Raw genomic sequence first — 16,138 nt, 5'->3', positions numbered from 1 at the left:
CTTTTATTTACTAAAGATTTATTCTAGATAATGTATACCTGAAAAGCACTTAAGTTAGCTTCTATTATATTTCTGAGATTTTGGAATACTTACTTTATAAATACCTAATTTCAAGCCAATTAAATAGGACTTTTTAACAATTCTAGCAATACCATGTGGAGATAGAAAAATATCACATCTCCATAACATACATACATAGACACAGAGGTAGACATAAACAGAGACCTCATAGCTTTCATTTTAAAATGAAATGTAAGTGTTTCAGGTGTAAAACTCAAAAGAATAGTTGGATCCAAACTGTATTTCTGGCAGATGGACTAAGGTAAGGTTACTTATTCAGTGGCCAAATTCTGTTACTGAAGATTTTTCTTTGCATGCTGTAAGGATCCTTTGAGAACTGTTTTTGGAGTCATTTTGTCTGTTATCCAAAGTCTAGGGAATTGGTGTTTAAAATTTTACTTCTAGTTGTTTATTTGCTCCAGTTAACTTAGAAATAGCAATTACAGGCTTAGCATTTGAATCCACAGAGGGTCTGATCTTAAAGGGGGCAGGTTTTCACAAAGGAGAAGAGAGGAAGACAGTATTGGGAGCAGAGCCCGGACACAAGATGGCTGCCGGGGTGAGGCCTGAGACAAAAAAGTCGGGGAAGACAAAGAAGATGATGCCTGAGACAAGGAATGAGGGGGAGAGGAACATGAGGCTTCTGAAGCCATTTTATTCTCCCTCAGTTTTTGAGTTGTTTCAAGTAGTTTAGATAAACTATCTTGTAGTGAGGCAATTTTAGAGTTTTGTGCATATCCAAAAGCTTCCAGGTACCAATGTAAATGAACATACCATTTATTTTGATTAATTTTAGAGCCACAGTCTTCCAACTTGGTTCCAAGAAAAGCTAGTTTGGGAAGATCAAAATTTCCTCATGATGGCCATTGCAATTCCGGACTGCTTTTGGTCTGTTTGGCCCACTCAGTTAAAAATATGCATGTAGGCGACCCAAAGTTCTCAAACATAAACATGACCAGCATCCCTGAAGAAGGTTTTCCCTCAGAACACTTGGATTACTGGGATCCCATTTCTGAAATTTCCTCTAAAAACTCAAGAAATTTGCTAGAGTCCTAGCCCTGATCCCCAAAAGAATCTAAAAACAAAAGAAAACTTGCCGGATCCCCAACCATGATTCCAAGAGGAATCTGAAAACCAAAGAAAACATGGATTTTCAGCAAACCCAAGCCCAGAGAGAAACTGTTACCTTCAGAAAACAACTGAGTACTCACCAAGGACGATGCCTTGAGCCCAAGGACAGAAACTTGGACCTGGAGGACAAAATTTCTCCCCTGAGAGGAGAAAATTCCTCCACTGAGAGAACAAAGCATCTCCAGATCCTGAATAAACAGTGAGAGGTCAGAACACAAAGGGAGCAGAGCGCCAAATCCAAGAGGAGCCTTGCTAAACTGAAAGCAGGCGGCAACTCACAGAAGCAATGAGCACAAGGGGCTGGGTGCAGGTACTTCACTTGATTCTGGGAGTCACCATCTCTCCAGGGTTGCCTCCTTTGGATCCCACTTCTGACACCATATAAATCAACTTAAAAAGCAAATGTGCCTTTTATTTTATCCTCAGAATGAGTTTATTTGGGAATAGCCAAAAGAATTGCAATTCAGGATGTTTTGCTATGGCAAATCAGAGACAAATCCCATAAAGAATGGGAGCTGCCTTTATAGAGAAAAAAGGGGGAGTAGGGAGGGGCTGTTCTAAAGGAAAGTCCATTGGGGGAAAATAACTGCTGAGGGCAACAATGGCTTCTCTTTGTCTGGACTGCTGCCAAGTGGGGAGACAAATCTTCCTTCAGTAGTTAAGTAGTTTTACTTCCTGTCCAAGGTGCAAGCTTCTGTCTTCCTGTTTGGGGTATTGATGGTGTGTGATAGGGCATGAAAGCTCCCCCTCCAGGCTTTCCTGACTCCAATTTAATTAAAATTTCTTTTATTAATTTCCACAGTATAGATCTAAAAGTCACGTGCAAATAATATCGTATTACAGGTTGGAGAAAATATCTTCCTGTACTACCTTATTCAGCTCAACCTCCTCAGAAAGGAATGCTAGTAGTTGGGAGTAACATATAATGAAGGTGGAACATCCCTTACATGTATCAGTTATATGTTTAGAAATTTTCATAAACCTTTAGGAATAATTTCCATAACTCTGAAGACATTTGTATATTTAGTACTTGAATGTGTAGGAATATTTTGGAGATTCGATATGCTTTGAATTCCTGAGAATATCAACAAATACTGAACCATTTGACCTTTTCAATTATTATGTAATATTTATGAAAAGAACATGTTTCTGAAGAGACAAACAGATCAATTTGTAACCCAAAATAAATCGAACCAGAGTTGAAAAAGAAAAAAAGAATTTACACATGATGAGACAAGTACCATGTCTGCCTTGTTCTCCAACATAATTCTACTAATTAGTACAGTGTCCAGCAACTATTAGTTGTCAGAGTGATATTTAAAATATTTAGCATCTGCTATCGTAGGGCACTGACCACCAGAATGGATAGTATTCTTGCCTTTTCACTTTCTATTGAGAAGCAGTGCTTAAGATCACGGACACTGGTGCCAGACAAGTTGGATTTAAAACCCAGCCCTATCTCTTCCTGGTTCTTTGACCACAGAAGTGACTTAGCCTATCTGCCCTTCAGTTTCCCAATCTGTACATGGAGATGTTAATAACAGTATCTTGTTTATGAGTCTGCTTTGGGCATAAGTGAGTGAGTACATTTAAAGCATTTAGAACCCAGGCAGGCACATTGTTTATTAGGTGTAAGACATTATTTCTTATTCTCTTTCTGTGTCTGTTTTTCGCTCTCTGTTTCTCATTTTCTATTTGTCTATTTCTCTGTAAATCCCTCTGTTACTCTCCCATTCTGCTTTCTGTGGAGTGTCTCTTCTGGGTTGTTGTCATTTTTCCCTTCTGCCTTGGTTCTTCTTTCTCTGCTCTCTATATTTAGTCCTTTACAGTCTTTACCTCCCAGCCTGCCCCTACAAATTTTGATTCCACTACCACAGCTTCCCTGAGGTGAGAGCAAGACGTCCTCTCTGTTCCAGCTCCCTCCTTGCAGCCAGAAATGGCAGAGATGACCTCCCTCTGCCTTTCCCAGAGGACCATTCTCCTCCTTTAAATCAAGGCAGACCACATTGAATTTATTTCCATGATAAGTTTACTGGGAAACCAAACAAAAAATCCAGAGAAAGGTGAGACATGGACAAGCTTCAGGGTCCCTGAGTGACTAGAAGAGAAGCATAGACTTCCCCTCCCTCATGCTTTTGCTGACTCTGGATTGGCAGGTAGCCATGGAGATTTAAAACAAGTAGAAGACTTATTTGGGGTGGGGTGGAAGGTTTGAGGCAAAAAAAATGAAACAGAAAAAGTGTGATGAGAAGCACTGGCAGGAATGTGGGCGGAGTCTCAGCATTTGCACAAACGCATCTGGAAGGGTCTTGGTATCTTGTTGGGGCCAGGGCCAATTGGGGTCAGGTTTATGTCCTCGGGCGCCCCCAGCGGCTGCAGTGAGAAACTCTGCAGGATGGTGGTGAGGTAGAGGAAGAACGCCATGCTTGCCAGGGACTGTCCCAAGCACATCCAACTCCCTGGTGGAGGGATAGGGTGTGAGTTGACATGGTAGATGGGATGAGAAGTTAAGTGACTTGCCGAAGGCCACAGAGCTACTGGTGACAGAGCCAAGATGCAGACCCCACAGGCCTGACTTCTGTCTCCATATTATTAAACCATTTCTGTAGTCTTTCTCATCTGTGCTGGGTGCGCACAGTTGGCAATATCATAAGTGTTTTCTCTTACAATTATTCTATTATTTTGCTACTATGTAAACATCAATATTTTTTCCATCAAGACAGTAGACTAAAATAAGAAAAATTAGAACCAACTCTCTTGCAACAAATGGAGACTTCATGTTACAATATCTACCTCAAAGGTTTTCATCACTCTCTGCCTCTACCTACAGAATTGGACAGTGAGAGTTGGGTGTGTCTCTGAGCAGACAAAGCAGACACTGCCTTGGGATTTCTGTGTTTCTAAAGCTAGAATAAAGGCAGTGAAAGTGAGGAGTGTAATCAGGGCTGAGGGATGTAGGTAGGAGAATGAGATTCTGGCTGTTCCAAGGCTGTGACTCCCATCCTCATTCTACTCACCAGCAGAGAAGGGCATGAAGGCAGGGCTCTTCTTGAAGCACTGACTGGCATCCAGAAAGTGCTCAGGGTTGAACTCCTGGGGCGTCATGAACAGACTGGGGTCCTGGTGGACTGTGCTGAGGAGAGTGATAACATCTGTGCTCTGTGGGAGATGTGGAAATCAATGGTATGGGGGGCCAGAGCATGGGTCTCAGAAGCAGAACACACATTCTCCAGGGCTAGAGGCCTTGGGGACTTGAAATACAGAGTGTTGGGTGAATTAAAGTCTGAGGTCCCAAGAGCCGTGTGCAGGTCTCAGACTGAGATGTGTGGACCGGGTTCTGAGTTATGGGCCTGGCCTCCTCCTCAAAAAGGGCATCTCAGATCCCTGACTTGGTGTTCTGGGAAAGGGGAGTGGTCTCGGAGAACACTTGGGATAATCCCATGAGCCCCAGGTTCTGGAGAAGGGTCCTGGGAAGGAGAACCTGGACTTGTGAAGGGGCGAGATGTTCAGAATGGGTTCCAGGTGTCTGGGCACAGGAGGAAATCCTGTGGAAGAGGTCTCGTTTTGGGTGCCAGGACCTTGGATGCCATTGCTATAGCTCAGGGTGCCAGTTGCCAAGGCCCTGAGTGCTGGCGATGAGGGTATCAGATGCTGGTAGCCAGGGTCTAGGTGACAGTTGTCAGGTTCCCAGGTGGATATCAGCTGGTGACACACCTTGGGCAGCAGGAAGCCACGGAATACTGTGTCCCTGGAGATTCGGTGTGGGTAGCTCATCGGCATGATGTCTGCAAAGCACTGTACCTCATGGATCATGGCGTTCGTGTAAGGCATGGCCCCACGTGCACGCCGTGCACGCCCCACCACACAGTCAATCTCCTCCTGTACGTGGGCTGTGGGCATCAGAGGCTGAAGGCACTGTCACTGAGGCTGGGCCTCTGTGTAGGAGTTTGTGGGATAGTCAGGGGGAAACTATTCTCACTTTTTGAAGCAGGAGGCGGGCCCATAGGAACTCGTTGGGATTTGTGGAAGACAGGGAGGGAAAGGAATGCTAATTGGGCTGGTCGGTTCACAGAAGCAGGTGGTGGAAAATGACTGGGTTGGGTCATGGCGCTGAGGGACTGGGGTTGTTTCTAGGAAATGTGGGTGGACAGATAGCAGGAGATATGAGAGAATTTTTGGAGGCTAGAACTGAGTATGTGAGCAAAGCTTCTGGGCAAAAGGTTTGAGTCATGTACCCCTTGTGCATGTGAGCTGAATTCAGAGTTCCAGAGAGTCTGGAAAATGGTGACAGGGTATGTGGGAGAGATTGGAAGCAAGATTCAGGGCCCTTTGAATAAGATGGAGAATGCAATTATAAGGATGCGTGTGTAAGGCTGGGAGGGCTCTTTGGATGGGAGATTTAGAACTGATTCTGTACAATGTGAGATTTGAGAGTGGGACTGCATGGGAAGGGCTCCTGGTTAGGTTCAGGGGCGCACCTTGAACTTTCGGGTACTTTAACAGAGTGAGGAAGGCATAGAGCAGCGTGATGCTCAAGGGTTCTAGGCTAGAAAAGAGCAGATTGTGCGTGGTGGTCTCCAAGGTCTCCAAGTTGAAGTGGGTCATCAGGTCCTGATGCTCCTGAGGGTAGGGTGTATGTAGCCACAGGCTGTTGCTTGAACATCCACAACATTACCCCACCAGATTTGTACATCTATTTCTGTGTGTCAGTGTCTGCCCCATCTAAACCTTCCCTTGGGTGAACTGGGGGATGTGGAGGAGGAAGGCCTGATACATCTCACTCCAAGGCCTGAAAGCAGAGACTTGGAGGGTGCCTTAGTGACCATTAATGAGCATTAATTGATGATTCAGGAAGAGGATGAGGTTGACTAATTTTTCTAGGGCAAAGCACCCAGGTATTTGGGCTCTACCTGAGATGTGGTGGGCAGGAGCATCTCAGAACATTCCATCCTGTCCTCTGAGCTTACCCAACCTGATCCTGATGTTGGGCTTCCTGGTTTTCTCTTAGGGCAGGGCTGGCAGACAAGCTCCAGGTCAGACAGAGATGGGACTTCCAGGCAATTTTTACCTGTGTCATCTTGGCGAGGAAGTAGTCGATGAAGTCCCGGGGAGAGCTGGGGTCAAAGGAGGCCTGGTGTTCACAAATGCTGAGGGTGATGAGGTGCTTGAGGCACTTCAGGTTATGGAAGAGACGTTGGTGTGGCCCAGGCAGCCAGTCTAGGAGCCTTGGGAAGATGTTGTACATCTAGGGGTGGGGCAGGGGCAGGAGGGGCAGGTGGAAATACAGAGAGTCAAAAAGGAAGGGTGGGTTCAGATATAAACCAGGGGAGGAAGGGAGAGCGGAGAGGTGAGACACGAAAAGAGATGTTGAAGTGTCAGCTGAGGAATGGGTGGGATAGGCCAGGAGGTTAGAGATGAGGTTTCTGAAGTGGTCAATGAGGTGTCTCCAACCCCTGCCCTGTGGGGTAATCTTGCCACCTCCTACTAGAACTTGGTGTCTCCTTATCCCAGTAATCTCTGATCCTTGGTGTCCTCTTTCCCCACCCAATCTTTCTGTTCCCCAATTTCGAATGCCCTACCCCCCAACCCAAAAGTTTTGTCCCCCAGTTCTTAAAGCTGCCCAACTCATCCTGGATGGACATTCAGCAGATGGCCAACCTTGCCCCAGTGGCTGTTAATGATCTGGAAGTTGTCACTGAGGAGCTGACTGATGGTCACTCATAGTCAAAGCGGCTGCCGAAGAGCACAGAGCAGATGATGTTGCACAGAGAAAGTCTCAGCACCAAAGTGGGGTCTAAGAGCTGGCCTGTGGGTGGGGGATAAGGAGGGTGAGGACACTGTCTGATTGCTCCACCACTCAGGACCTCCAATGTGCAACACAACAGAGTTTGTGCAGCAAAAAAAAAAACTAATTCAAATGACATACAACTAATCTACAGAAATATAATTGATGCACAGAACATGCACTTGGCTACACAACATATAGCCTAACAAAACCTCAAAAGTATATAGTAACCCAGCAGGTCCCAGTGAACACTGAACAAGACATGGGAACCACACTCACAGCAAATACGACAGCTGTGTATTGCAACACAACAAAATTCAATAATAAGGTTAATCACAGGGAAGCTCAGAACACTTCAGAAGACACAGGGGCACCATACAAAATACATGGCTGTGTAATAACACATGTGTTGGAGTATTCCAGAACACAAGGCACACATACAAAAATGGCAAATTGCAGTACAATATGCAACATCAAAATGACACACAGCAACAAGACAGACAGTATAGAACTCATTACAATTGGCATCATGACACAATAAATCAAAGCAGTAGGACAGAAAAGGTGACACACAAGCAGTATCCAGCAACAGAACACTTGGAAACTCTATAAACAACTCACAAGTACACAACTTATAGAACTCAGCCCCCAGTTATGGGTCTCAGTGCAACCATACAGTACAGTACCACAGGGCATGTTTGACCATGCTACTATGTCGGTCATCAATAAACCACACAAGGCGCTACACCCAAAGACCCAATGACTCAACAGAAAAAATACAGAAAATAAGGGGAAATATACATCACAATAAGTTCGACATTATACCACATTACACCCTAGATTTCTCAGAATCTGAAGTAAGTTTGAATCCTGGCTTGGCCCCTGATTCTCAATGTGACCTGTGCGCCAACTACCGCCTTCTGTGAGCCTTAGTTTCCACCTCTGAAAAATGGAAAAGATAACAGTTTCCACCTCATGAAGTTTCACAAGGAGTCTGTGCCATGTGTTCAGTTCAGGGCCTCTCCTATCACGACCCCTTCAGAGATGGGAAATGTTAGTATTTTACATGCATCATTTCATCAAAACCTGCAGAGGCACCTGATACTTTTGTCTACCCATGAGTTATGAAGGCTCAAAGACCAAGGCATAGAGCTATTCATCTCTTTATGTCATTTTCCTATTTAAAATGGGGCTAAAAGTAGCATCCACCTCATACATTACAATGAGGATTCATTTTATAAATGTAAAATACTAAACACAGAGCATAATATGTAGTAGGTGCTGTTTATTAGTTGTAAGTATTTTCTCCCAGTGTTTGCTTTAGGTTTATAGTATACATCTTGAACAGAACACAGTCTACCTTCAAGAAATATGCAACACTTCACGTATGCTATGAGAACCTTAAGAGAGTATTCTGCAATTTTCTTTCTCCTGGACTCTGTGCTGCTGTCATAACTTTTACATGTGTTAGACATCCCACCGTACATTGTTGTTATTCTTGCCTTTAACATGCAAACACTTTTAAAGAGTTTTTTAAAGTAAGAAAAAGGTCTTTCCTTTTTACCCACATATTTTCCACTCCCACAGTTCTTAATTCCTTTGTGTAGATACATATTTCTATCTGGGATCAGTTTCCTTCTGCCTGAAAGATTGCCTTTAACATTTTTTGTAGTGAAGGTCTGTTGATGATTATTTCATTCTGATTTTGTATGCCTTAAAAAGTCTTTATTTTTTCCTTCATTTTTTTAAAGATAATTTTATCAGGCATAAAATTATTGGTAGACAGTTCTTTTCATCCTTTTAGGACTTTAAAGAGGTTGTTCAATTGCCTTGCGGCTTCCGTTGTTTCCAACTGTAAGTGGACTGTCTTCTTATTTTTCTTGCTCTATATAATGTGCCTTTCTTCCTCTGGCTGCTTTTAGGATTTTTCTCTTTATCAATAGTTTTAGACAACTTGATTACGGTCTGTCTTCGTATAGTTTTCTTGATGTTCTCGTGCTTGTAGTTTACATTGGGTTTTCAATTTTACCAATTATGGGATATTTTATCCTTTCTTTTATTTAATTTTCCTGTATTCTCTCTTTATTTTGAGACTTCCAATTACACATCTATTAGGGCATTTGAAGTTGTCCCACAATTTTCTGTGTTCTATTTTCACACAGTGTTTATTATTATAGGTTTGATAACTATGTCTTTGAGTTTCCTAATCATTTCTCCTGCAGTATCTAATCTTGTGTAAATCCCTACTATTATTGTTTTTATTTCAAATATTGCATTTTTCAATGTTTAAGTTCAAGTTAGTCTCTTTTACATCTTCCTTGTCTCTCCTTAGCATGCCTATGTTTTCCTTTAACTTCTTGAAATTATGGAATATGGTTACAGCAATTGCTTTAACGCCCTTGTCTACCACATCTATCATTTGAGTCATTTCTGGGTCATTTTAGATTGACTGACTTTTCTTAACATTATGGATCATGAGTAGCAGTCTCCAAGATGATTACCAATGGTCTCCACTTCTGGTATTTATGACTTTGTGTAATCCCTCCCCACATTGTAGCAAGGTTGATCTGTGTGATGAATAGAAAAGGACAGAAATTCTGGTATGTTACTTTGACATTAAGTTGTAAAAAGCACTTTGGATTCCATCTAAGTTCTCTCCCTCTCTCTTTCTCTCCCTCTCTCTCTCTCTCTCTCACACACACACACACACACATCACTAACTCTAGAAAATGCCTGCTGCCACGTTGTGAGCAGTTTTATAGAGAAGCCCACGTGCTTTGAAACTGAAGGCTGCTGCTATCAATCAGATCATTGGGCTTGGAGCATATCCTCCAGTCCCAGCCAAGCTTTCAGATGAATGAAGCTCTGGCCAACCCTTTGACAGTAACCTAAAGGAAGATTCTGATACAGAACTACCCAGTAAATGCTCCTGCATTTACTCGGGAACTGGGAGATAATTTTTTTTATTTTAAGATGTTTAATTTTGGTGTAATGTGCTACACAATGATAACTAGATCAGCCATATTTTCCTGTATCCTTAAAAGTTTGGTAATTTTTTATTCATTGCCAGATATTGTTGGGCACCAGGTATATTTTTATTTCTATAAGTAGTCTTAAGCCCTAATATGGGGTACAGTTAAATTACTTGGAAACAATTTTTCCTTTGGAGGCTTGTTTTAGGCTTTTTTTAGATGGAATTAAAGTATATTGTAGTCTAGGGATAATCTTAGACAACTCTTAAAGCAATATCCTTCCAAGTGCCCTACTTAATGTGCCATATTATAACATTTTCCACCTGGACGGAGGAAACAGGAGCTCTCTCCAGCCTGAGTGAGCTATGTAGACTGTTACGCTTCTCTTTCATGGTTCTTCCCCTGCCCTCAGGTAGTTCCTCATACACATGTGCTGATCAGTCTCAGATAGACACAAACAGACCCTCTGCAGATGTTTGGAAGTCTCAACTTTTGCCACTCTCTCCTCACTAGTTTACTTCTCTGAGAAGTCTAGAGAGCTTGACCTCCCTAAACCCCCAGCTCTGTTTCCTCAGCTCAGACCAACTCTTGGGATACCCTTGAGCTCCCAACATTTCATATATTCTGTTCATTTTTTTGTTATTTCACATGGAGGTAAAATCCAGTCTCTTTTACTCTACCTTAACCAAAAGCAGAAATTCCATAATGCTATTTAAATTGTTTCTCTTTTCCTTGGATCAGCACAGAGCAAGACGTGGATGAGCACCAATTTTGGCTTGACTTTGAATCCTAGTTCCACTACTTCCTAGCTTCGTGACATTAGACTCTGTAATTTAAACTCTATGGGCCTTTGTGTCCTCCTCTGTAATGGTTCCTGCCCTATGTGGTTATTGTGAGGATGAAATGATTTAGTATGTGTGAATTACTTAGCACGGCGTCTGACACGCAGCAATCATTCAAGTCTTAACAGGTATTGTTCTAAAGATAATATCTTAGATGAGTACTGCATTGGTTAAGTGTGAACTCTAGTGCCAGTTCAACTTACATTTGGATCCTGATTCCTCCACCAAGTGGCGTTATGACTTTGAGATGGTCATTTTATCTCTTTGTGATTCCATTTCCTTATAATTCCTGATTATTGTGTGGCTTATGTGAACTGAGGTGGTTAGCATAGTACCAGAAACATAGTGAGTGTTCAAAGTATAATCATCATCTCACCATCATCATCATAATCTCCCCCACAATTACATATGCTGGACTCCAAATACCATATGGACAGATAACAGGATCAAATGACAGTTGCTACTGCATCAATCTATCCTGCCACTATTCATCAAGGGAACACAGCACCCCAAACCAGAATACTTGGTTGCAGCACTCCAGGGTAAGCTATTCGCATTAGAGTCTAAGTGAATGAAGCTTCCAGGAGTGCTGCAGTGCACAACCTGCACTCCCATACAAAGTAACTTTGACATAAAAAGTCAAATGTCAAAGAGCCAGGACCAGGGCTGACCTTCATTTTTCCTTAGCTCTACCATCAGGAAGCTGACTTCTTCCATGATGCGCTTCTCGAAGCTCTGTTTCCCCATCCTGATGTTATGCAAAGTCTGTTCAGCAAACTTTCTTAGGACCTTCCATTTATTGTCATTGGAGAAAGCAATAGCTGAAAGAAAAGTGGAGGAGCTAGTTCAATTGACATTCATTCCTGGAGATCACTGCCCTGTGAGTCTCTCTTCCCTGATACTGCTTGGAGAACCACAGAATACGTAAGTTCTCTGCACTAGGAAGCCTTCCCTGATCTTCGCAAGTCAGATCAGTCTTCTTCTCTGGGCTCCCAGAGCTTCCAGGATTTTCCCTTCACAACCTTGATGAGTTCGTCACATCACTGCCTAGTGACAGGGCTGTTTCCCCCATTAGACTAAGGGCTTTGAGAGGGTAAGGGCCAATTATTTGACTCTGAACTGCTGGCCTCAAAACAAATGAATTACATTATCTCATTGAATCTTCTGTCAGTCTCCTCAGAATAGCAGACTGAGGGTCAGATCAGGGAAGCTACCTGCCAAGAGTACACAGCTAGCATATGGCAGACCCCAGGTTGCTTTCTTTGTACTATGTATGAAATACGTAGATGGTGGCTGTTTTTAACAACACGCTATGTACGTTCTCAGATGTTTTACTGCCACAATTTAATAAGGTGACCTTATCTACCTTCTTCCTCTCCCTCTTCCAATATACATGGACAGTGGTAGTCATAAGATCAAGCTAGAGGGAGCAGATGAAGGTAGGGAATGGGAAGTGATCTCAATATTAATAGAAAGATTTTTGCCCCCAGACACTCTGAGGCAAGTCAGACATCTGGAACTCACCCTATGGAATGAGCATAGGTTCCCCATGGGACTCTGCAGGATTGAGAGAGTGAGCCCAGGGTGCAGGTCTCCAGGTCACTCACCTTCAGCTAGGCCTCCGTCTTTTTTAGCTTCATATTAACATTAAACCTAATATTCTGAATAAATAATATGTGCTTTAAAAGTTTGAGAAACACAGTAATAGCTATTTTCTCAAGTCCAAATAAGACAAGATATTGAATTGTCACCAAGGGCTAGACCTAGCATTTGAGGTGGATGCACTTGGAGTTTACAATGGAGTTGATAAGGTGTAGTTTGGTTGGGCAATATGATTGACAAGGAGTTGAAGCAAGAGAATTAGATTAGATCAAGTATGGGATTAGTGGATTGTATTGAAATTGATGATCAGAATGGTGTTGAGTTGGTGAGGTTGGTAATATAACGGGCCTGGGTAGAATATATTAAATCATAATCAGCCAAAGACCAGCAGGGACAAAAGTGTAGTGTGACAAAATCAGGTCAATTGACTTGATACACGGAGGAAAGACACTACAGAGCCACCATGGCATGCCAGTCATAAAGTGGGATGGGATAAGTGCCTTGTATAAGATCTGGGCTCTGCTTAAGAATCCTGAGAAGTCTAAGTTAAGAGGGGTAAATTCTGTATTACTTTTTCTTTCTAAAGAGGGATTAGGAGAAGTGGGGGTTACCTAGCAATTGGATGCAATCTTGTGATATGTGTGATTGGATAATTGCATATTTCCAGCAGTGGGTGGGTATAAAAAAGCAGTCTTGGGGTCATTGTTTAAAAAATCAGTAGTCATTCAAAATAGAAGGTCTTTATGGCATTTTACAACTACTGCATGATGTTGGGAGGAACAATGTTTCCAGTTAACTTTATAGCTGGCTTTCTGTCTCTGTCCTTCCAGTCTGCTTAGTGACACGGCTGGATTTTCTTTTTGAGTCCACACTGATTTCACTCTCCTATGAGGTTTTTACTTTTTCAAATGATATTGGAGTAGGCGATGGTTTTTGTATGTTGGTTTTCAGGTTGACTTTTGGTTTGGGTTGAAGTTGCATTTGTTATTTAATGTGTTGGATTGGGTGATTGCGTTTGTAGGATTTAGAAGGAAAATAGGTATTTGAGTCTGGCCAAATTGGACAGTATTTGGAATAGAAGATGGAGCTAAGGATTGGAGAGAAATTATGAATTCATTTTCACCAATAGGATTAGGATGGGATTGATTATGGAAATTTATCACAGAGATTGAGTTGAGGTCTAGGTGGACAGTCAGAACTGGTTCTGGATCATTTGACTTGTCAGTTGAGATGGAAGTTGAGTATTATTTTGATGCTAAAATAAAGGTTGATGATACTAAGGTTGAGCTTGAAATGGAAATGGGGATTCCAACAAAAAAGTAAAATTTAAGTTATTGATGGTGTCTGGGGATGGTGAAAGTTGGACAACTTCATCCCAGGTCCTGGACTGTGCAGTTTCTATGCCATCTGATGTGACTAGTTGGATCAATGACCCTGAGGGACACCAATATTGGGTAACTATCTCTCTCTTTCATGCTGCAATAATGGAGAAAGTGTTTTCTGTGATAGAGGAGAGGAGGATCAGGCTTACTATTTCCCTTGTTGAACTTGGAAAATAAGGGGACATCACCCTGGCCACTGAAGTCCTTATCATGGTCCACAAGAGCCTCCTTCACAGCTTGGTATCTGCTGAGGACCACCACCTGCCTGGATCCCAGATGCAAGGTGTACACAGGGCCATATTCCTTACTGAGCTGTGGGTAGGAACACAGAAGTTACATTTGGCCTCCCTGTCTCCCCTGCCCTCAAGCTAAGGGTTCAGTACCTCTGTGAGGGATGTGAGCATGTTTTGGGAGCTAAGCTACAGCAGGTTTCCCATGAATGGAAGGGGTCTGGGTCCTGGGGAAAGTTTCTCCTTGCGCCTTGAGCCAAGAGTCAGGAAAAGACAGCTAAGAGCCAGGGCCAGAAGTAAGATGGCTGTGCTCAAAAGATCCATGGTTAAGGCAGTTGCAGGCAGCATCTGAAATGAAGGTGAGAGCGGTTGTGGCTGGGGAAGGGATAGATGTACCCCTCATCTCCATCTGGAACATGCCTCCCCCAGGGCCCAGATACAGAGGAAGTTGAGGAGAGGAAAAGAAGTAGAGAGGAATAGAGACAAGGAATCCGACTTGAGAGAGAAAGGGAGGGAAGTTGGGTGGGAGGAAGAATGAGAGAAAGAGTAGCAGTGGCAGAAAGAGGCAGTGATAGAGTGAGAAACATTAAGAAAGAGATAGGCAGAGAGACAAAGAGGGAGCCAGAAAGATATAAAGAAAGAGATAGAGAAATTGATAGATAGGGACAGAAAGAGGTAGACAGAGAATGACTTACACAGAGATAGAGAGGCAGAGACAGAGAGAGAAAAAGAGACTTACCTCAAACTCAGAGAGACGTTGGAGAGAGCATAAGGGAAAGGCTTCTCTCTCTTCCTGTCTTTCTTTCTTTCTCTCTATCCCTGTCTCCCCTGCTGTCTCTTTCCCTCCTTCTCTCTATCTCCTTTTCCCTGTGTGTCCCTCTGTCTCTCCCTCCCTCCTTTCCTTCTGTCTCCATGTTTCCATATTTCTACATCTTTTTCACTGTCCCCATCTGAGTGTGGTTGGTGCCTCTAAGTTGTTCAATAGATGCCTCAAGGTTTTTATGCATGGAACGGGGGGGGGCGGGGGGGGGGCTGGGGGAGAAGGCCCCAGAGCCGCTCTGACCCTATGATTCATTGTTTGACAACAAGGAATTCCCATGACCCCCTAATGGCTGAGCAACAGAGAGGGAACAGGAGACTCGGGGATAGAGCTCCAATTTAGATTCTCCTTCTCTTGCTCCTGGCCCTTGGGTGTCTGTGTAATACACACTGTAAGTGAGAGACTTGGTGAATCTCAGAATAGTATACTCAGATCTTCACTATTTCCTTGGATAACAGAGTCATGGAAACACTTACCCTTAAATAAAATAGATCATAGAACCATGAAACTATGACAGAATAAATAGACTCCTCAATCCATTAGAAAGTAAGCTCAGCCAGGGCAGGGATTTTTGTCTATTTTTTGAACTGCGCATTTCCACACAAAGGATCGGTGCCAAGGGTGGGTTTCCAAAACATACCCACTGCATCTTCTCTCCATCATCCTATCTGAGACCAGAACTCCCACCCCTCAGTTCCTCACTTACCTTTCCCCAGCTATCCTGACTGTCTGTTTGGAGAAAGTTGGAGAAGAGCAGATGCCCACATTCTCCACCCACATCCCTGGCTTCCCCCTCACCTCCTTCAGGGATTTCCACAGGTTCTCCACACGCACACCCAGGATATTTCTTACAAAGTGCTTGACTGCAGGGCTGAAAAGCGATGGTCAGAGGGTGAGGAGGAGGCGGAAGCCTGAGCGTGACAGCCACACAGCAGTTCCCAGGAGCTTTATTCTATTTGATCACCACGGAGCAGGTGCTTCCAGGTCTTATCATATCACTGTCCTCTTGCATCAACCCCAGAATTGGAAGTGGGAGGGAGGTCCTCAACATCCTACTGAGTCATTGCTCTTGGCATCATGCTGGTCACTTTACTTTGCTAGGGCTGCTGTGTCTAAGTACCACAACTAATTGTTTAAACAAGAAAATTATTTGTTTTGTTCTGGTAGCTGTGAGTCTGAGATCAAGATTCTGGTAGTTTTCTGGCAATCTTGGTGTGTAGAAGCATCACCTTGATCTTTTCCTCTATCTTCACGTGCCATCCCCTCTGTGTGTGTATCTTGCTGTAAATTTCCCCTTTTTATGAGGACATCAGA

General features: G+C 43.2%; 1 pseudogene; it reads right to left on the bottom strand.

Moving 5' to 3' along the window:
- Positions 1 to 3,468: 3,468 nt before the first annotated feature.
- LOC100068334 (cytochrome P450 2F5-like) lies at positions 3,469 to 14,328 on the bottom strand (annotated as a pseudogene).
- Between the last annotated feature and the right edge of the window lie 1,810 nt (positions 14,329 to 16,138).

The sequence above is a fragment of the Equus caballus genome, chromosome 10, assembly GCF_041296265.1.
Source record: "Equus caballus isolate H_3958 breed thoroughbred chromosome 10, TB-T2T, whole genome shotgun sequence".
Lineage (NCBI taxonomy): Eukaryota > Metazoa > Chordata > Mammalia > Perissodactyla > Equidae > Equus > Equus caballus.
Note: the sequence above shows the minus strand (reverse complement) of the source record. Positions and strands in the feature narration are given on the sequence as shown.